This window comes from Anthonomus grandis, chromosome 15 (assembly GCF_022605725.1).
Source record: "Anthonomus grandis grandis chromosome 15, icAntGran1.3, whole genome shotgun sequence".
Lineage (NCBI taxonomy): Eukaryota > Metazoa > Arthropoda > Insecta > Coleoptera > Curculionidae > Anthonomus > Anthonomus grandis.
In genome coordinates this window covers 19,194,624-19,217,627 of record NC_065560.1, presented here as the reverse complement: position 1 = coordinate 19,217,627, position 23,004 = coordinate 19,194,624, and the positions used below count along the sequence as shown (strand labels likewise).

General features: G+C 31.7%; 1 protein-coding gene and 1 long non-coding RNA gene across 2 annotated transcripts in view; one reads left to right on the top strand and one right to left on the bottom strand.

The window, feature by feature from the left end:
* LOC126745138 (protein timeless homolog) overlaps nt 1-23,004 on the top strand; it is an 817,207-nt gene that overhangs the window by 506,898 nt on the left and 287,305 nt on the right. The gene's annotated exons all lie outside the window — the stretch shown is intronic.
* Nucleotides 22,348-22,919, bottom strand: LOC126745141 (uncharacterized). Its single transcript, XR_007663438.1, has 2 exons — nt 22,740-22,919; nt 22,348-22,663 (listed from the first exon to the last, which is right to left on the bottom strand). It is a non-coding gene; the product is annotated as an uncharacterized LOC126745141 (long non-coding RNA).

Here is a 23,004-nt window from a genome sequence, read left to right as displayed (position 1 = left end):
TCCAACCATAGCACTATTGGAATAATATTGATATGAAAATATAAATACTTTAAATATTATTCTCATAGTTTTCGTACTATTTTGCTCGTATTTTGTAATTTAAGTTGATTGGCGAAGTTTATTTAGCGTTCCACTTAAGTTTAGTTTATTATTTTTACCTAGAGTGTCTAATTTTTAGTAGTTCATCTTGTTTAAGGACCTCAATTTAGGTTGTTTAGGTTATAATATTAAAAATCCTTCTTTAAATCTTATAGAATTTGTTTACTTGCTTGCTTTGACTGACAGTATTTATGCTTTGACTGACTCTTCAAATTATTCGGCAAAAAAAAAGTAGAAAATTACTAAATTATTCCATAAGTCTTTGAAAGGGACTGCGTTTCGTGGTATTTTAATAAGTTTTGTTATTTACCTTGCAAACAATTATGGTATCACACACCATGGAAACAACTAAGGTGTCAGACCAAAGGCTCAACCATAGGACAATTAAATGACAGCCAACACGAGTCAGATTAAAATTTATTGACGTTCAATAAATACAATATTAACGTTAAAAAAAAGTGATATAAACGAATATTTCTGACGATTTTCTAGAGTCGCTGATGAATCAAAGACATGCGTAGACCATTGTGCAATAAATATAAATAATCGAAAACTTAAAGAAAAAGCTAATGCGATTATATTAAAACGTGATATATCCGATCATCATCCTATTCTTCTCAATTTAGAAATGAAACCAAATACATTCACACTCAATACATTTTAGAAAAAGACTAGACAAAAATAAACTTAAAGACAAATTTAGTAATATGAATTGGCAAAATATTGTAGAGTGTAATGACCCTAATATTATTGTTCCTGAGTTAATCACTAAACTTCAAGAAAGCACTAGATCCTGTAAAACAAACTAATAAATGTAAAAGCAAAAACGCTTTTTGCTACCACTGGTATTTTTCCAACGATTTTTTAGACATCAACTATGTAACACATGTACATAAAAGTGGGGATAAAAACGAAAAAAACAATAAAAAATAAAAATAATAACAATAAAATTCTTAAAAAGTGTATAAAACTGAGACTAAATGATTTCTTAAAAAATCAATAATTACTTTCTAAATTTCAGTATGGTTTCATGGAGGGGCGCAACACTGAGGACGCAATTGCAGAGGTCGCATACGGACTTCTGTATGTTGAGTGTGGTGTCCCACAAGGCACAGTGCTCGGCCCCATTCTGTTTTTAATCTACAAATTTTTTAACCGAGCTTTTAACCGCTGGTAAGACTATATGTTTCGCTGATGATATTGTCCTAACTCGGGACCAGACATGGGTCGGTGCCTTTGATAGGTGTGAGACTGTCGTGCCACAATTAAACACTGGTTGGACTTGAACTTCTTAACCGTTAATGTCGAAAAAACACATTTTCTTATCTTTGCAATGCCTATTGCAATGTCCTCCAGAACCTTGCCAAATACAGAGAGACTTATCCGTCACCACTGTAATTATAAGAGAGATGCGTCATGCAATTGCAAAACTATTTTCTTAAAGTTATTCTATTCAAAAATACCTTGCATCCGACAGTATTACTATTTAGAGAGGCAAACCTGTTAAATATAAGGCAATTGTATATTAAGAATGTTGTTAAATTTAGTTTTTGAAATATAAGTTTTAACAGTGTTATACAATCGGAACAAGATTGCTTAAAAATAGTAAAATAGTAAGTATATTATTCCAACCGTATTATTTGCCTCTACATAAAAACATATTTCTTTTATATTACCTATAGTAGTAAACATACTTCTAAATGAAATTAAAAATGTACAAAATTATCACAAAATAAAAAATAAAATACATCTTTGGTTAATTAATAATTTCGAATATATTTGCAACAAACTAACATGTTTTAATAGTATATCAATGTAAAATTATTAGGTAATCATTGTATAATTATTCACGTAGCGTAGGGTTAACTTTGCAAATTTTGGCACTGAAACTAATATTTTAAAAAATAAGTAAATGAGATAATTTCTGGGCCAGAATTTTTAATTGAAGGTGCACACACAGACTTTGGTCCAGAACTGTACTATAAGTTGTTAAAGTCGGCAGGCTTTACCCTAACATATAAGTAATAAAAGTTCCCCGGTTAAGAAATCAGCGGCTCCAACAATTTTTTATTTTATATTTTTAGAAGCTTTTTTTTATTTAATAGGTATTAGTATTAATTTCTACAGGTGTAAGTAATAATATTCTATTTTCTACTAAAATAATAAAAAAGACCTAAATAGGCTGAAAAGACTTATTATATTTATTTAAAAAAAACTTTAAGAAATATAAACAGAGAAAACATTAAAGAAAGTTTAGTCTGAAATTAAATACATTAAATTAAGTTTAGTCGGATTTTGAAAATATGTCAGTGTCGGAATAATTAGATTCATTACTACTTGAATAGTCGTCTGGGCGTATAATTGGAGATCGTACCTCGTCTATCACTTGCTCGGGTTGATAGCTTTCAGCTATGATTTTTTTCTGTGTGATTTATATATTTTCTCCATGTTTCTTCCTTTATTTGATGTAAGGATTCTTTCCATAAATTAAGGACACTGGCTTCATCGGTTGTTTTGGAAGCGTGCTTATCATAATAATTTTTTGCTATGCCCTAAATCAACTCAATTGGATTATATTGGGAGTGATAAGGCGGTAATCGCAGGACTTCATGCCCATATTTAAGAGCCATCTCATCGATCACGTATTTCTCATTATACCTGTATGTTTTACATCCCTAAAGCAAATCAGCCTTTAAAAATATATCGTCATGAGTAATATTTTTTTACTCTAGCCACGCTTTTTATTTCCTCTTTTTTCCAACTGCTAGTGGGAAATTTCTCTTCTACTCTGGAATGGTATGAGGCGTTGTCCAAGACTATAATAAAAGGATTTTCCAACCATTTAAGAAATTTTTCTTCAAACCAATGTTCAAGAATATCGGCATCCATATTTCCGTGGTAATCGTCTGTTTTTTTCGTCGAAGAGAAAATCTAACTAGCGTCGGAGATAAAGCTCTCGTCATTTCCTGCGTGTAGCACAATGTACCTTTTTCCACAACTAGAACTGCTTGCTGGGATAGCATTATTCGTCTTTTGGTAACGAAATCCCAAATTTTTTAGAACTGTTGGCAAACTAGTTAAACTAATGCCGCAAAGTTCTTTGTCCTCTATTATTTGTAGTACAGCAGCCATCGTCACGTGGTGTTTACTTGCATACCATCGCGCTTCTTTACTGCGAAAACAGATGTCAATGGCTCCATATTATTTATTTGGATTTGATATTTAGCAATATGTTTGTCTTCTTGCGAATCCATAATTCACAAATTAAAATATCACAAAGTAAATTTAATTATTAGCCTGATGATATCACTTCAAAATACCTAAAGGAATAAAATGTAAGTATAGACCATTTAGAGACATTTGTCCAGTCAGGCAAATTAACACCTTTCAGGTACATAATCGTCTTAATCTATTTTTTCGGCACTATATTTGGCTTTTGTACATTTCCCAGAATTAATTATCCTTTTTTAACCCAATTCTACCTCTTTTTTACCTTATTAAATCATAATGAATATTACACTAATAAATAATAATATTAAAACAAATTATTTAAGTATAAAAAAGCATTTCCTTTAAAAAATATATTAGTACCATTTAAAATAATAGCCAATATTACATTAAAAACCAAGAAAGTTTTTAAACCGCTGGTAACAGTCGTTCAAACCGGTACTCAATATAAATAGTGAATAATACGGTGATAAGGAATTCATTGTTTAACGGGTCCACTTATTCCCCGAGATAACCCGTTATGTGTTAGGATAAAACGAGCTGACTATAATAATTGGTTTGTACTTTTTGGGAAATAAATACTTTTTTGATTTGATTTTTGGAGTAATTGTGTTCCAGAAAGGAGTGTGTTCCTGAATTATGTTTCAATTTGTATAATTTATGATCTTTATTAGGCAGGGTTTACGTTTGGTGGAAGTAATAAAGTTACCATATTCGAGTATGGCCGAAACACTATTCATGGATGCCTACTGATGTTGAGAAGTTTGGCATTAGCGGCGATCGTGGGAATCCCCGATCTTCGTTAAGCGACGTACCTGTAGTATCGGTACCTTGGTAAAGCATTCATACTAGACATGCAAAAGTCACGGGTTCGAATCCCGCTTGGAGCCAACTTTTATATTTCTTAGTTCCAAAAATTCCTTTTTTGAGATACCTCTCTATAATATGAGCTTAAAAAGTCATAAGTCACGTACAATAATGTAGTGCTATAATAGGCTATACAAAAATTACCCTAATATTCATCGTATAATGATTATATTTACTTTGTCGTAAATAGTACTTTCAGCTATGCATATTTCAAAGAGTTCATTAAAGGAAACCATCGTAATTTAAAATGGAAGGGTTCGCTCTTTACATTATACTTATAAGGGCTTTACCCAGCACGCAATGAATAAATAAAAACCTTTTACTTGGCAAATTATTTTACCTTCTGCAAACGGTTTAGAATATTAACGTTGCTCGAAGTAGAAGGAATAATATATAAGTCAGTATTCTCTACGTAGAAGTTGACCCGTCGCGAATTTTCAATTTGTAATGCTATAATGCTATAGGGCGGGACAAAATCGAATCCCAAATTTAATTGTACGTCACACTCTGCAATATCATTCAAACTGTAACTTTTTTTTTCTTAATGAAAACAAAGAGTAATTAAGAGTATTTTGAGAGATTATTTAGTAAGTGTATGAGATAATTTTTTAGATTAACATTTATACAAATAGTGACGTAATACCCAACAAAATATGTAATAATTAGAAATTCGTCACAATCATATATATTTCAAGAAATGTTTTCATCATTACAATAAATATGCTTAGATATAACAAATATATGCAGTACACATAGTGTGAAAGGAAAGAGAATCATTTTAGAGTTAATCATATTAATCCTAAACAACACAAAAATAAAATAAACTTAACTTTGCTTGAAATGTGGAAATAAAAGTCATAAAACTATACAAAAATAAAATTAACTATAATAGTAACAAATATCTAAAACAGATTTTCTCAGGAGACGCTTGAATTGGTTTAGGCTGTCACAGTTCTTTATCATTATAGGTAAGTTGTCCAAATCAGATAGTCATTTGTGCAAAACCGAGTTAAGCTTTTATGTTAAATTGCACCGATCTAACAAAATATAACAAACTATGTACATTTTTAAAGAGCTTTAATCTATCACATTAATAACTAATCCATCTTTAAGACTAAAAATTAACATATACATATTAAATTTAACCCATTTATCTCTTTTCACATACAACAGATTTAAAGCACTTAAATACATTTAATAGACGTATACCAGTGGACCCTATGTATATATATATATATATATATATATATATATATATATATATATATGCCCTATTCTGTATCTTATCCATTTGATTTTCCATATACTGTGGTAAATTGTACAATAATGTAGAACAAAATTGCAAATTTAGACTAAATATGCAAAATTTGAACTTACCTGCATTCAAACATAGTTTGTTCACACACAGCCAATTAAATACATATTCAAATCATCATTCAAGTGCTCTTATTTGTTTAACAAAATGTCCCTACTTCATCTACTGTTTTAAAAGTTCTCCTAAAATTAAAAAAAAAAACAACCGAAACAAAGTTAACATAACAATCAAGGGCGCTGAGGAAATCATCACAAATACCAACAACACCAGATTCGCAACTGTGATTCTCCCCTAAGCCCTGATTGGTTAGAACACTTATTTTATTTCTATAAAAAAAATCGAGCAATTGTTCTTTTAAACTTCTAGTTTCTTTTAGTCTTTTTAAATTTTATTTGATTTGTGCAAACTTGATTAGAATAGCTGGTGTTCTTAAAATTGTGAACATAAACCAAATAAAAATAAATACACCTCGATGACAGAGAAGGGTGTTGTTGGGTTATTTTCCAACATAAGTGCCCGCGTTGAAGCGCCTGCTTCAAAATAACCAACAAAGAAATTTAAATTAATCACTAAAAACAAAACACAAAAATTACAAACAGCACACATATACATATTTTAGTGCGCGTTAATGTTTTTCTTAAAGGGAACCTACTTCCTGAGTAGGCAAGGGAAGTAATTTGGATATAAACCTGGTGGATATATCATTTAGAGTTCTGACCTTAACTACTCGAACCCGTTTGTCTGAAGCTGGCATTACTTCTACCACTCTAGCTAAAGGCCATTGCAAAGGAACTGAGTTATATTTTTTTAAGGGAACTACGTCAATAATTTTAAGATTCGGTGATGGAGCTAACCATTTTGGTCTATTTGGCAGAAAATTTAAATAGTCAATGGACTATATTCCCCAAATAGAGGGCGACATAATACTTCCCCAAATAGAGGGAGACACAATTGTTTAATTGTGCCACTGGAGAGTACTAGTGGACTGTACTTATTTTATTTATGCTTATCGAAGTGCCACAGTTTATATGGCGCTGAACCAATTAACTTAATAAATGAAACAAAACTTTTATAATACAAAATATGCTCATTTATTAGATCCGAAGACAGGAAAATGGAACAGTTACTCATAAAAGCTGTTGTTAACTATGAATTGTCTTTGCTGTCTTTTTATATTCTTAATTTTACCTTATTTATACTGACTTTGCTTCTTAGCAGGTAAGTTTAACTAAGTAAGTTTAACTGGGTTTAGAGTATAAGCACAGATTTAACTAGCTAACGCAACAGATACCCATTCGAATAGCGAAGTTTGGACCTGATAAAAATCGGCCGCCGCAGCAGCACTGATACCAAAGCTGTAATATATTGTTCGAAATGCGGCGCCCTGTTGCCAATATGTAAAATTAGAACCGTAACTAAAATAAAAGGACTTCGTCTTTTAAATTATGAAAATATATATGTATATTAATTTGTATAAACTATGTACAATATTTACAGTTAATTACAATATGACATAGTATGTACTTACAGTATGCATAATATTTATATTACAAAATAATAATTAATAAAATAAAAATAAATACATATTTACTTAGTCACTGATTCAAAACGTGGTTATTATAAAGTATTCTAAGCTGATTAATAAGCAAAAAAAAAAACAATTTTACTCGAAAATATACAAATTTAGTGTTAGAAATTTAAAAAGAAATATTATGTCGTATATAAAATAGTGATGTTAAAAATTTATTATTATTGGTATAGTCTCTATGATTTATATTTTTTTATATAAAAGTATAAAAATGTAAATAAGAAAATCAGTATCTTGTATAAAAAAAAAGAATTTTATCGACTTTAAAAAAATGTTTATTAATTAAACAAATATAAAATGTATAACGGCAAAGGGGTCGAAACTTTAGTAAAATTCTTTAATGTGGATTAAAAAAAATATAAAGTATAAGTATTCAAGTTTTTAAATAAAACAAAAAATGGCAAGAAATATGTATACAGGGTGTTCCACAATCATTGTCAGAGGCTATAATATTTTAAAGATAAACATTTATACAAAAAATATTTTCAATACTTAGTTGTAGGGAAAACTACCTTCATCATCCCCCAGAAACCACTTCCAACTTTGTTTTGTTTAATGGCACTCCCCTTATTTTTTTTTTAATTTTTAGAATATTTGTAAAATAACTAATTTCATTGCATAACAAAAATTCTTATGTGTTAACATCAACGTAAGGAATTTTTCAATTTTGAAAATTAAAGGTTTTTGTGGCAAAAATAAGAATACTAAGTTTGTTTTTATTTCAATTTTCATTTATTAGTCGACATATTACATTAACTTGGTATTCTATTAAATAAAACAAAAGTATTTTTATTGATTTATTTAATAAAAGCACTAAAAAAAATTTGTGTTCCTATTTTTGCCACAAAAACCTTTAATTTTTAAAACTTAAAAATTCCTTAAGTTGATGTTAACACAAAATGCTTATTATACGATTGAATTAGTTATTTTACAAAAATTCTAAAAATATAAAAAAATAGTGGGGGTGCCATTGAACAAAACAAAGTTGGGGGTGGTTTTTAGGGGATGATTTTGTAAGGGGGTAGTTTTTTAAATAATTTTGGGTAGGATCCTTACATTAAATAATTTTTTTTTTTTAAATTTTATCTTCAAAAATAAGAGTTATAGCCTGTGATGTTGATTATGAGACACCCTGTATAGACTCGGAAAATCGTTTTAAAAGTTAAAATTTTGCTTTTATATAGAAAAAACTAATATTTTATAATTTAATGTTTTTTTTTTAATTTTTTAGTTTATTCGTGTTTTAAGTTTTAAATTTTTTGTTTTTTATTGTGCAAAGTTTTTCGGGTCCATTTACAAAATTTATAAAGATTAGTATAAACAAGCTTTGTTAAAAAAAAAACTTTATGTTTATAGCAAATTTGATCAGCTGGTCCTAACCACTTCATATTTTTTGATAAAACTTTGTTTTTTATTTTGGTCCCCACAAATTCTTGATGTTTAATTTTTTTAAACTCATTTGAAAAAATGTGCATCGATTTTTCCACAATTGCGGTAACTTCTGTAGAAGGACTGACTAAATACGCGTTTTCGTGCCCACCGTAATTTTTATTTAAAAGAAATATTTGTGAAGGATCGGTTAGGTAGGTAGCTGATTTTAAAGAATGGGCACAATCTTCACAATTAAATTTTTCCAGCACTTTCTTTACTAGATACCCGGCGTAATACGAATTGCCACATTCTTCTAAAGAAGTTTTCGTCTTAAGGGACATTTTGACTTGATTTTTTGGTATATCAACAATATTTTCAATTTCAGGGGTTTCATTTGTTCCCAAACTCGTTGATGGGTTTGCTTTTTTTTCAAGAATCAATTAAAATTAATTGTTTGTCAGAATCAATTTCACAATTGGAAATTTTTGAAGGGGTCAATAAATCCGTTACGCTTTTAATTCTGAAAAATAATCGGAAAGATCTAGCCGTAGGATTAAGATTCCAGCCACCACGTTGCCGAGCAATTGAAAAGAAATTTTCAAAAAAATCCTGATTTAATCTGTTAGTTAGCAAAAAATGATTATTTTCTTTTTTTTTGGTCTTCATACAAAATTTGAATGGCAGTTATGGACTGAACCAGACCTTTAAAACACGGCGGCCTACTTTTTGAAATTTTCTTTATTTGTTTGTTTTTATTTAAAGTTTCACTCACTTTTATTAGAGACTCGAAAACACGTCTTCCTTTTTGCAAAATATCTATAACCCGTGTGTTTTGCGAACTTATTCCACAGTTATAAGGATTTTTTGAAAATAATCTTTTGCTATTAAGGGCGTCGAATAAATTATTTATAATTTCTAAGAATTCTGCCGTATTAGTGCCCGTTTCCCTATCAATAAAGCCTTTTGTGACAGACGTCTTAACGGCTGCAGCCATTGTATTAGAAAAAAGTTGTAGTGCCAATTTACAGGACATCTTTTCAAACGCATCAGGATTAATATGCTTATCAGTTATTTTTGGAAGAATTCTGGCCGATTGAGATGCCTTGTCAATTTCATAGATTTTTGCTATTATGTCAAAACAAATATTTTTATTAAATAATTCAAATCTTATTCCTGATTGCCAATTATTCCTGATGCTTTTGAAAAGATGAGGAACATCATACAATGCAATTATCTTTTTGCCGTTTACATAAAAGTATGGTTTATCTGTATTGACACCTAACAATTTCATTGCGCCCGTATTATTCGTCCCTTGGTCACAAACTACAGCAACGGGTAAAAATCCAATTGTGTCTAGAATACTAAGAACGTATACAATTATTTTTTGTAAGTTTTCTTTACGAACTGAACTCTGGGAAAAAAAGTAAGCTAATGGAAATTTCCAATTGAAATATATTCCCCTCATAGAAAAAACAAGAGCGTGATTAGCTTTTTTCTGAGTCCTACCTAAAGGTCCTAGGTCTTCAAATCCCTCTATTAGATCTAACTTTTTATTAAATTCTAAATTTTCCTTGATGCTTATTTCATCAAAAGCTATGAGACATTTTTTTTCATTTTTTTTCATTACCATAGCTTTTTGTTTTAAAAAAACTTGAATATCTTCGTCAATGTCCGTTTTAAAATCATTTTGTGAAATCCAGTTTTGAATAGTTGACAGAGCGGGTAATACGATGCCTTTTTTTCTCAAGAAAAGGTAAGCCGATGGAGATTTATAGTAAAATGATAAACAAAATTCTTTTTCTTTTTGATTCCAAATCACACGTTTTTTACCTCTTAACTGCATTCCTACAAAAGTTTTTGCCACTGGTGATAAAAAAGTTAACAGCGGTAGCGGTGATGAATACATTAATTTGGATTTTTCTATTTTATTTTGTAATCTGAAAATAGTTTTCTTATAATTTTTATTCTTTTTTGTAATAAATCTAATTTTTTTCTTAATTTTAATTTTGTTGGAGTCTCAACATGATCTGGTAATGAAGTTATTTCACTAACAAACTTATTTTCCAATTCGTTATCATATTTTACTTTTTTCCTGGAAGAAACCTCCGAGCGAGCCTCCGAGCTAAGGTCAAGCAATGAACTGTTCATTTCTGCATACGTTTTCTTTGGAACTGATACCTGCAAATCTTCTGCGCAGTCGCTGGTAAACGGACTGCTGGTGTAAGCTGCATAGTTTTTCGGAACAGCGTCTTTCTTCAGGTAAAATTGTTTAGCTGTCCGAAAGTCCTCGCTTTTAAAGTGGTTTTGACATAAATATTTAGCACGTAAGGTTTCATCGCCAATACCAGCCAATTTAGCATTTCCTTAAATATAAAAAAAAATTGTTTAGCATTTGCGAAATTAAAATTTAAAAAATTAATTTTTTTACAGTTTTTTGTTTCATATTACACACTTTGTTGATAATGAGGACCGTAATTAGCAAAAATTGTTTTATTTAATTCCCGACTTATTTACCTGCATTCCTTAGACCACAGATTTAACTAGCTAAGTAAAATCTAACTTAGCTAGTTAAATCTGTGCTTAGACTGATCATTTAAAATATTTGCATGTATTTCCCAAGTCCCAGAATACAAGTGTCCAACCAGTATATTTTTTACATTTAATTTTACGGTATTAAAATGTCAATATTAAATATATATATCGTCAAAATCTCTTTAAAATAGTTTCGAACAATAATTGAATTTTAATAAACAATAATTTATTTAATCAATTATTAAGAATTCATGACCTGTGCAATTTCTTCAAAGGCATTAAAAAATTAACTTCTGAGGGAACTTAACGTTAACATTTAAAAATTTTAATAATTTTATTAAAAAGCTGGTAGTCAGTTAGGTAAATATGTATGAATAGTTAATTTTGTAGAGATTTTAAAATAAATAAAATAAATAACAAACAAAGGAAAAAATTTAAATTTTAATATTTTTGCCTAACAGATTTTCAATTTATTTTAAAATTCCTAAAAGTTATTAAAACACTAAAGGCTTTTTTCTAATTTATTCGAACTCTAACCATTTATGATATTTCAATTTTAAGACACTGACCAACCGGCATAATTATTAAATGCCTAACATTGAATTTTTGTCACAAAATATCTTGTCGCTTCGTAGGTTGGTGGCAAGAGGAAGAGGTGAAGCACCCCTTGGGCCCCATGCACCTCAACCCCAAAATCTTAAATGGAACCACCCTTTTTGTGGTACCTCAAATTAAAGTTCTTTTTGAGTAGTATTCACCTGCATAAGATTTTTTCAAAATTTTATACAGTGTCGCATTAAAAGTTTTCAAATTGTCACTCTGTATATAGTTACCCTATACTAGTTATATCTGTGATACTATTATAATGAGACCACCATACCATAAGCATGAATAGCATATTTTTAGATAAAAAATAACGCACCCTCCTTATTATTATTTTAAATTATAACCAAGAAAAAGAAGCTTAATTCTTAAAATCTAAAAAATACTTACCACAATTTATTATCCATTGGTCACAAATATCCTTAGTTTTAACTGGAAACCTAAACATTCGACTTGTAGAGTTTCTTCGTGAATTTCCACAATTAAAATATTCACATTTACCACCACCCGGGCGCGGGCAGGTTTTTTTTGGAATAATATTCATTGTTATGCAATACTTTAATACAAACTCAAAAAAAAACTTAAACTTACACTAAACACAAAAGTTTAAAGTAATTACAAAACAAAACGCAATCAATTGTATAATAATGTATATCAATTATAACACAAAACAAAACGCAAATACCTCGGCAAATTGCAACTAAAATAATATCGTAGTTTTAACCCCATACCTCAGGTTTTTTTTCTTCGAACAACAAGCGGAGAGACCGACCGGCGCGGCGCCGGCTTCCATCAAACTTGGCAACAATGGCGACGTAAAACGCCGATGGTTAGCCCGCTCAAAAAGCCGGCTAACATTTGGGGTCCCGCGATTTTACTATTCGAATGGGTATCTGTTGCGTTAGCTAGTTAAATCTGTGGTATAAGGGTACTTACGGAGCGTCCTAGGTCACTAAAGGTGTAAAGAGAGAGAGAGAAAGAGAAGAACCCGTCTTGGGTATTAGGGGTAATGGGGTAATAGGGAAAACTTTCGTGAGCAACTTCTCATTCCGATCGCGACTACGACTCGCGACTCGACTCACACACTACTTCTCGACACAGTGCCCTTCACTTGACTGTAACAGTAACTCAACTCGACTGTGTACTGCAACTCTTGGACCAGTAATTGGCTATCAAAAGTCTAGAGATACCCATATATATTAGGATTTAAAGAGTAAAGGAAATAAGGGTAACTCGTGAGCAACGTATCACTTCGGTCACGACTACGACTCGCGGCTCGACTCAATAGCTTATGAAAAAAAAATTAATTTGTCTTGTTTTTGATCTGTTATTCCTGTATAGTTGCGCCAATTATTAATTACTACATTCTAAAAAAAATTTCTAAGACGAAAATATGTACTATTTGACATATACTTTCAAAAGCAAAATATGTGATTCCAAGAAAAACATTGAGGTTGTAACTTCTGTTTATGTAATTTCCAAAATAAGATGCTTTTATTTTAAGATTAGTCTTCTGTTGTCGATATACATATTTTATATAATTTTCTAATAAAACAAATAAAATGGACTCTGGTATTTGTGCGACTCCTGTAGTAATCTGACTATGTACACTTAGATCGCCACCTTTATTTTGCTTTGGAATGTTTCCGCATTGCTTAACAATACGTTTAACTCCATACTTTTGCAATATTCCAAGAAAGGCGTTTCTACATCTTAGTATAGTAACAGTATATTAACACTTTTTTATGCCTTGAATTTATTCCTACAAATTACCTTTTTAGCTTTTGTGAAAAACATTTTTTGTAAATTAACATGTTTTGTGTAACTTTATCTTTGTTTTTTTTTAATAATTTTTGGGTACGGCAGATACTTAACAACAATATAAAATTGCTCAGGGCTATGCCCCAAAGTAGAGGTGGAAGTTATCTTTAACCTGAAACCAGTAAAAAGCTACTACACAGGCCTTAAATCGTACAGATCTATCAGCCTTATCAGTTTTTTGCAGAAGATGATGGAAAGCATGATTGGTCGACACCCAAAAGAAAGCATCTTGGTCAAAAGATTACTGCATGTGCAACAATATGTCTACCAGGAGGGCAACTCCACAGACTTGAAGAAGGTGGAGGGTAGTCTAGGCAATGGTAAGGCCTGCCTGGGGTGCGTTCCGAGATATTAAAGGGGCATTTGATTTGATAACACCTCTTATGCAGTAATCTGCCAAGCACTCAAACGCCATGACTGAGACCCCTGTTTTGTGAGTTAGATAGAGGCCATGCTCTCGCGGCGCTACGTTTCTGCCCAGCTCAACAGAGAGGTTGTCAAAACGTTGGCGGCTAGGGGCTGCCCGCAGGGAGGAGTATTATACCCAAGTTTGTAGTACCTAGTGGTCGGCAGCTTGTTATTTAAGCAGGGCCGTCCACGCTGACGATCGGGTAATCCTTTGATCGTAGAAGGGTGAAATGAGGTGACTCTCGGGAGGTCTAAGGTTCAACCCCTAAAAAGCAAAGGCCTACTATTAAACTATAATCTTAGCACACCACCAGTTGTGTGTCTGGATAGAGTGCAGTTGCAATACTTCAGGACAGTTCGATTTCTGGGAATCGCATCAGATTCCAAACTCTCCTCGTACGATCACGCAGACATCAGAATTAAGGAGGGCTTTCGGCAACACCTTTTGGGTTGCCGAAAGGGGTTTGTCTTTTAAGATTCTTTACTGGATCTTTTCATCTATTATCAAATCTTTTCTCACATACGAGATTATGGTTTGGTGGCCATGAACTACGGGCTGATGAGACTGGTCATACAAAAATCTGGTCACAGGTCGTACAGGAATGCAGTCTTCTGATTTCAAGCATTTTGTGTCCCACATCGCAGGCAGAGAGGAGTGGCAGCGCTCCTATGGGTCTACATTGCTAAACCGGAGGACCATCTGGTTTACAAATAGCTCCAGAATGAACAACAGAGTTGGTGCAGAGCTCTGTACTGGGGTCTAATAGACCAACAAGGCATACTCGTCAGGCGGATAGAAAATCCTAAACTACAGGCACTACAATATAATTGTATCAATCTGCTCGGACAGCAAGGCTGCCATTAAGGTTATTACGGCCAAAAAGGTGAGTTCCAAGCTCGTACTATATAAACGTCCTGGAAGAACTGGGTGAAGGTGGGCTTCTGGTTTCAGCTTGTCTAGGTCGCTAGCTATACAGGCTATGCTGGAAACGAAGAAGCGGACTCCCAAAGCTTCTAAAAAATAAAGCATGGAAACCTTTCAAGCTTATGCGAAATGACATCTTGTCAAAGCCAAACCACTTTATGTTTACACTCGGCATTTGTGAGTTATTGTGTTTTCTGGTTGAAAAAAAGAAAAGGTCTCATTTGAGTGTCTTTGTTAACTGTTACGATGGTAAAAACTTGTGCCGTTTGTAGCGCAACATGGAAATTAAGGCAAGTAAAGCCGATCTTTTCACAAGTAATAACCGATACATAACATCATATCCTGGGAGAACCGTCTTCATAAACGTAGAATAGGGGATCTTAGAAATAAGCTTAAATAAAAACTTGAATGTGAATGTATGTGTGAAATACAAGTATAAGTAAAATAAGAATATGTTTTTAAATATAAATATTTTTTTGAAAATACCTAACTATTAATAGACTATAAAAAAAAGGAAACTGGAGTTTTGTCGATGGTTTTACTAACAGAACTTATTTCATGTTTTGTTGTTGTCTTGGCAGTAAAATAGCATAATACCTATGTACACCTATCTATAGTTAGACATACATATTGTAACGAAATTCGGGAACACACTTTTATTGTCAACCTCAAAAACACTAAACTAACTCTCTTTGACTGTCGTTTAATTGTTTCCAAGGTAAAAACTGACTAAACAATTAAAACTGAATGATTTGTCACGAAGCGCGTCCTTTTAAAAACCCGATGGAACAGTTTCGAAATATTTAGAATTATCTTCATTGTTTTTGCCCAAAGAGACCAATAATTTTAGGAGAATACTGACAGTCAAAGCAAGCAAGTATACAAATTCTAGAAAATTAGAACTACAGGGATTTACAATAATATAACCTAAATAACCTAATTTGGAGCCAAAATGGGGCTCTCAAACAAGATGAACTACTTAAAAACTAAACACTATAGATGAAAATAATAAACCAAACGTAAGTAGAACCCTAAAGAAACCCTACGAGTCAACTTTAACTACAGAATACTAATAAAATTGTACAAAAACTAGCAGAATAATTAACGTATTTACATTTTTATAATAATATATTATCTGATGCGATATAAAATATGTGATGTAAAACTGATATTTATTTAATACCATAAAGATGCAAAATGTTAAAAATGTATATCTTAAAACATGAATTATTAAAATTAGGAGACAGTTATTTTACCACTAACCGAAACTCTAAATTTTAACTTTCGACACGTGTTTCGCCAACGATGTTAGCATCTTCGGAAGTAGATTAAAACTCACTTTAGTTTTTGAATGTTACACTAAAGGTTCTAACCATAGGACTATAAATTATTAAGAAATCTATTACATATTTAATTTACATAAAAATGCTTCTTATTGGGCAGATACCTTTACTCTAATGAAGTACGTTAAAAATTATATAAATAGTTCTTCAACGGTAATATTACTTATATTTTTAAGCATACTCTATTATTAATAAATATTTATATTGTAAATATTTTTTGACGACGTCACTGGTAGTGATTCCTCGTGTTGGTGGCACCACCAATGGCGTCGAACGGCGTTGCCATGTCATTTCCTTTTTCTTTAAAAAACATTATCTGGAACAGTTTTATTGTTTTATGTCTGTCAAATTAAGTGACAAATTTTAATTATAATATAAGTGTTGCAATTTCTACCTAAATGCATTAGAGAAGTTGCAAGCAAACACACTGCCCATAGTTCCACGGCATGTTAGCCTTTTTATCTAAAATATCTTGTAACCGGACATTTAAGCCATCTCCACACGATCGGCGTTGCGGACAACCCGGAATGCCAGTGACGACGTCTTTAAAATTTTGATGTAAAACTAAACATCAGCCAATTTAGCTAAGGTAATCTCGAATCTCAATACCGCCAACTCGAATTAAAGCAGGACAACCAGGAGGAATCAGAAGAGGAGACACCCTTAGTTCATTCTCGTCTCGATAACTTAACATGAGCATATCAATCGAAAAAACAAAAAGCACCATTAATAAAGAACTACTCAGATGTAACCTCCAAATTGAAGACAAGTCTATAGAGCACGTGATGCTCGGCATGGATATGTCCGGCAGCCACGATCGAACAAATTACCTAAGAATCCAAATTAACAAAGCAATATATTATTTGAAGACTATTTGAACAATATTATTTGAAGACAATTTCCCTAAAATCCCAAGTGATATAACTCTATTTCTATAAAAGATGGGCTAATAGTATTAAAAGCTGTAGAACGATAAAAAAATAACGCTGCCACTATATGTCTAGCGTCTAATCTCTCTCTAAAAAACTCTCAACAGCTGCTGTTTCAGTGGATTTTCCTGTTCCAAAAACCACGTTGAGTCTTGTTCAAAAGACTCATCAATATTTATAAAGAAACCTAATTTTAGAAGTCAGTTAAGTATTTGGCTTTTTATTAGCCGAAAGTCCGCATTCAAATCTCCACATAAAATAAGATTCTGGGCAAGGTTCTGGTCCTCTTTGAACATTTTATCTGTAGGTCTTATGTATTCTTGAAAGTTGTCGAAAGGTGATCGAAGTAGCAATAACTATTAGTTTTCTTAAGTTAATATTATAAAGTAACTTCCAGAGGACAATTTTTGGATAAGCCCATTTACGGAGGTATAAAAACGGTTTTATTTGATGCTAAACTTTGGATATTATCAATGGCATTATTATCCAATTGCACACAGCAGGTTCCTTTTGATGACATTTAGAATCTTGTATATATAGACTGTATATATATATATATATACAGATATATATATATACATATATATATATATACATATATATATAATATATATATATATATATATATATATATATATATATATATATATATATATATATATATATATATATATATATATTATCTACTTCTGTAAAGTTCCAGGATCCTGTTGTGGTCATTCTTTGCAAGTGTAGAATCTTGAATAATCTTGTTTTGTACATCGATTATTCGGTTTAAGGCTAAACTTTGCTTCAAGTTTTCTGATCCAACCATATTCAACGGTAATGGAAATTTCTTAAAGAATCCCATCAATATTCTCCACAAAAGGCAAAAAAGAATCTGCAATCGATACGCGAAAATAATATCAGGGACAGTTGTCAGTAAATATGTGGGACTGCATTATGAAAGATTATATTGCTATGAAAATGTTAATGCGGCAAATATTTTCATAGTTTTTGTACTGTTTTGCTCCTATTTTAAAGTTTAAGTTGATTAGTTTATTTAGGGTTCTACTTATGCTTCGTTATAAGTCTTGTCAGACTTAAGTCTAGTTTTTAATTGTTCACCAAGGACTCTTCGAATGTTGATTTCCAGGTGTTCAATTGTCTCTGGTTTATCTACGTAGACAAGTGACTTTACATAACTCCAAAGAAAATAATCCAATGGGGATAAATTACACGATCTTGGTGTCCAAAAAATTGGACCATTACGTGAAATTATTCTTTCATTGGAAGTTTCTGTGGTAAATCAACGCGCCCTATGTGGCATGTGGCTTCATCCAGTTAGAACCCCATATCAGTAAGATTAATGCCAGCTAATTGAGGTATGAAAAACTTTCTTATCATATCTCTATACCGTTCATCATTGACAGTAACATTCTGACCATCATTGTTTTTGAATTTGAACCAATGACCACCAGCCCATAAAGCGCACCAAACAAAGTTTTTCTGTGGATATGAATGGTGTTTTGACAAAAGCTTGGATGACCCTCACTTCAAATGCGACAATTCTGCTTATTTACATACTCTTTCACCCAAAAATGGGCTTCACCAGAGAATAAAATTTTGAATGGAAATTCTTTATCAATATCAATTTCTAGTTCAGTCTATTAGTGGAACTGGCGGCGCATACGATGGTCGTTTGGCTTTTATTCCTGCATAAGTCGAATTTTTAAAACTTTTAAGCCAAGATCCTTTTGAAAATCTTGCATAAAGTCGCAGGACACAACCTTCATTGCTGAGAATGCTAATGCACATTATTATTAAGAGTAAAAATGGTCCGAATACGATTCAATGTTATTCGAATTAGCCGTTCTAAAGCACAATTATGTACTCCAAAAAAAGTGTCCGATAAGTTTACAGGATACAACCATTATTTTGATAAAAATTTTTAATAATTTGCAAGCCTTGTTTTGGTGTGAGTCTGTCCATAATGAAATGTCAGACCAAACTAAACAAAAAACAACTATTAGCTGGTAAATGGGCTGTCAAATGAAGCAGTGTTGCCAACTCAAAGTTGTGAATCTCTAAAAAAAACACCCTTTACTTGTTTCCTGTAACTGTCAGTATTCTCTTGAAAGTATTGGTCTCCATAGGCAAAAGTAATTTAGAAACTTTTACGCATTTCTAAATTATTCCATGAGTCTTTACAAAGGATCGCGTTTTATAACATTTTAACCAGTTTTGAGCAAGTGGAAGTTGTAATCTCGCGTTATCAATGAAAAAAATGTGTTCCCAATGGAAATTTGTTCCGGACAGGAGTGTGTTCCTGAGTTTCCTTACAATATGATAGAATTTCTTAAAGATGAACTCCCAGTGCTAATAGAAGAGGTACCAATCCTTGTCAGAAACGAAATATTTTTCATGCACAATGGTACATCAGCGCAGTGACGTGAGAAACTAAGTAAAATGTTTGATTCACCGTTTTGTACGTCGACGGAGGATTTCAGCTATGGCCTCCTAGATTACCAGACCTGAACAGCCTTGATTTCTTTTTCTGGGGATCCTTGTATCAGATCCCAACCTAAATAAAAGCAGATTTACGAAACAGAATAGCAGCTCCATGTGACAACATTCCATTTACCATTCGGCTTCTACTTATCTATACAATAAATTTAAATATATAATATTACAACTCTCAGAAAAAATCTAGATTTATGTATCGAAACTTTTAAAGATTATAGAAAATGTATCTGCTGAATATTCAGGCATCACCTTTGGCCAAAGTTATATACTTATTTATAAAAAATAAAGAAATTAAATCTCTTTTAGTATGTTTACAGATTTCCTTTTTGTTAAAAAGTTAAAGAATTTACTTTAAAAGCAATGAAGTTATATAAATGACCCAGTGTTCTGACCAGTGCTCTTACTGTAACTGGGTAATGTAAAAGGTACTTACAGTACGCCTATGGGAATGTCACTCCGAGGCCAGATCAAACAAGTAGTCGATGACACATTCCCCAATTAATAAGGGCTTTATATTTCAATAAGTCTCTTGGTAAAGCCAGTTAATCAAAGGTAAATGATATGTTACATGACAGGTAATGGTATGGAATGGTAGGAAACCGTAGAGAACAGTAGAGACCCTAAAAGAAACACGTCAATCTAAATATAGTTTCCACAGAAAATCGACAATAAAAAGGCCTTATCTCAAGATCTTAGGAGGGTCGAAATTACCCTCGAAGGACGGTATTCGTTAGGAGGGTCAAAGGACATTAGTTTGTATACACATGGTAGAAACAACGTCTTAAAGAACGACGAAAGGGAACTATGTGTTACTCCAAAATACGGCCGACTTTCGGAGTCCTTCAGGAAAAGAACCAAGATGGTCGATAATCGAACCTGCCAGATTACAAGGAGATAATCTCCACTCATCAGTAACAATGACGCCAAACATAACCAAAATAACACACTACTAAAGGATTTTATTCCCAAGTAGAAGACAAACATTAGGAAAAACAACAACAAAGCTGGGTAACTATACATTGAATAAAAACATAGGTTAACCCACTAAATACAAAGAAAGAAGGTAGCATGATCGTTCACTATCTGGGATTATGATTTAGTATCAACTCGATCTAGGGCTAACTCGTGACAAGAGTGGCTATTTCCAAAACCCATTAATCACAGAAGATATTCGCTTCAGCTTTGTTGTGCCGTATGCTGGCCACCAGTAATACAGTAAGCCTAGAGAAGGAATTGTAGATTTATTTTATTAAGCTATAGTTTGTTTTTTTATTTATTTTATACTAAAAGATTAAATAAATGTTGAGAATAAAAGAGAACTGTTATTTTAATAAGCAACCCACAAAAGTAAAAACGCTACAACATATTTGCGCCATCTACAACATTTGTTTTCATCATATCTGAACCGCCATCGTATTTGCATTTTTTTCTTATTTTGACTAGTTCTATTATCACCTTAAATATCTCCATGACATACATATTAAAAACTTGTATATTTTTCTAATAAGCAATTCTAATGATGATTTGAAATTATTTAATTTACTTAAGTTTGCATTTCTCCTATATTAATAAAAAGTTTAATAATATAAACTTAAAATATAAATAAAAAACCACTCACAAAAAGCATCTATTATGCTGGCAACTTTTTGTCAGAAATAATTGATTTTTCTTTTATGAAGCTTAAGACACAAAAGTTTTCAAAGAAAAGTTTTCTAGAGTAGGATTTCTCGCATAAATACAGCGCTTTTAAAAAGTTTGCAGCAAAGCATGGATTTTGACTTATTATTGGTTACGTTTTAAAACTTTCTTCACTGATTTATATAAATTATAGTTTCGCTAATGAGTAAAAAATTGCTAATTTGCAAGCTTTATATCAAAATGTTAACACTTATCCAACAAGTACTTTATTATTTAATTAAAAGTTGTAATAATTCATGATAGGCGCGTCAATTTACCTTAATTGCTTTTTATCGACGCAAAACGAACTACTGCCAAAAATAGGCACTGCACATAAGGGTGATGACCGATGGGTAGACGTATATTGAAAATGGGACACTAAATTATTATGGTAAAAGACACTGCACTATTAATCTAAAATATTTTTTGCATTGCGGCATTACTGATCATCTCAAAAAGTCGCTACAGATTTGATTTGTTATGTCGAATGCTCTGTATATTATTAATTTTTTTGATAGTTTTTTTATATTATTATGATTTTCTTTATCCTTCTACCGTCAAAAGCTTCTTGAAAAAGAAATAATTTATTATATTTTTTTGATGGAAACGTACGTGTGGTATAAAATTTAATATAATATTTTTTTAATTTATCTTATTTTAAATTGTTTTAATACCATATATAACCCATATTCAAATCACAAACAAATTTTGTAACTTACAACTTTCTCCATTCCAATATTTGTAAATTGGGAAATATTTTATTAAAAAAAAATTAATTTGGCATGTTCGCACTACAATTTGATTACATTGTCCATTAAAATTAGATATTTTCATTACCAATTTATTTAAGTAATCATGTTTTTCTACCTTTAGAAAGCGTTATTTTTCATAAGATTTTATATCGACACAAGTCGTCTATAATTCTTCAAAAAACCAAATCTTGGTCTTAAGAAAACATAATAAGTTAAATCTGAAACAAACAGGATGGATTGGCAAAGCATCATGGAACCTCAAAAATTAAAACAAACATAACTAAACAAAATATAACCAAAAAAAGGTGATATTGGCAGACTGGTCTGGATGCTGTAACGGATCAATTCTGTCTTTAGACTTTCTGTGAGGCCATAAAAATAGACTTTTGTAATAACATCATTAAATATTTATTGAGTATAATATTAAATATAGTAACTTATTAGTAAAATTTTATTTAATGGACTATTATAGTAGTGATGTAGAACTTTGTCCCAAGACGTATATATTTTCCAGACTTGTTCCTTACAAATCCCTTCTAGTTTTCCTTGCACCCTGTAATGTATTCCGACTGTTTGGTTCTGGTGCTGTGTAATCTCGGTTTGAGTCCAATCTGTTGTGCTGAATGAGAAATTATGGTATCACTTGTTATCGTATGTGAAATGGGTGGCGATTCATTATTCGCTATACCCTGCTTGCTTTCTAAAAGGGAGATTTCATTGTCAGGATTCCTATATCGATTTCATGGGGTATAATGTTATTAGGACTGTTTGCTTACCCCTTAGCATTCTTCCTTTACTTGGTTTTATAGGATTTAATCTCTGAAGGTTATATTTCTTTTGTCCAATGTTTTGACTTTTGATTTTATTTTTGACGTTTCGTTTTGACATTTCAACGCCTGTTGCTCTGTTCGCTTGAGTATCGAAGTGGCTCCGACCCGGTAAGTCGTGGTTATGAGACTACATTTATCGAGCGTAATTGGATCACGTGGCTAGGTTTTGTCGACTGGACCATGTGGGCGCAGTACTTCTTACAGCGTTGCC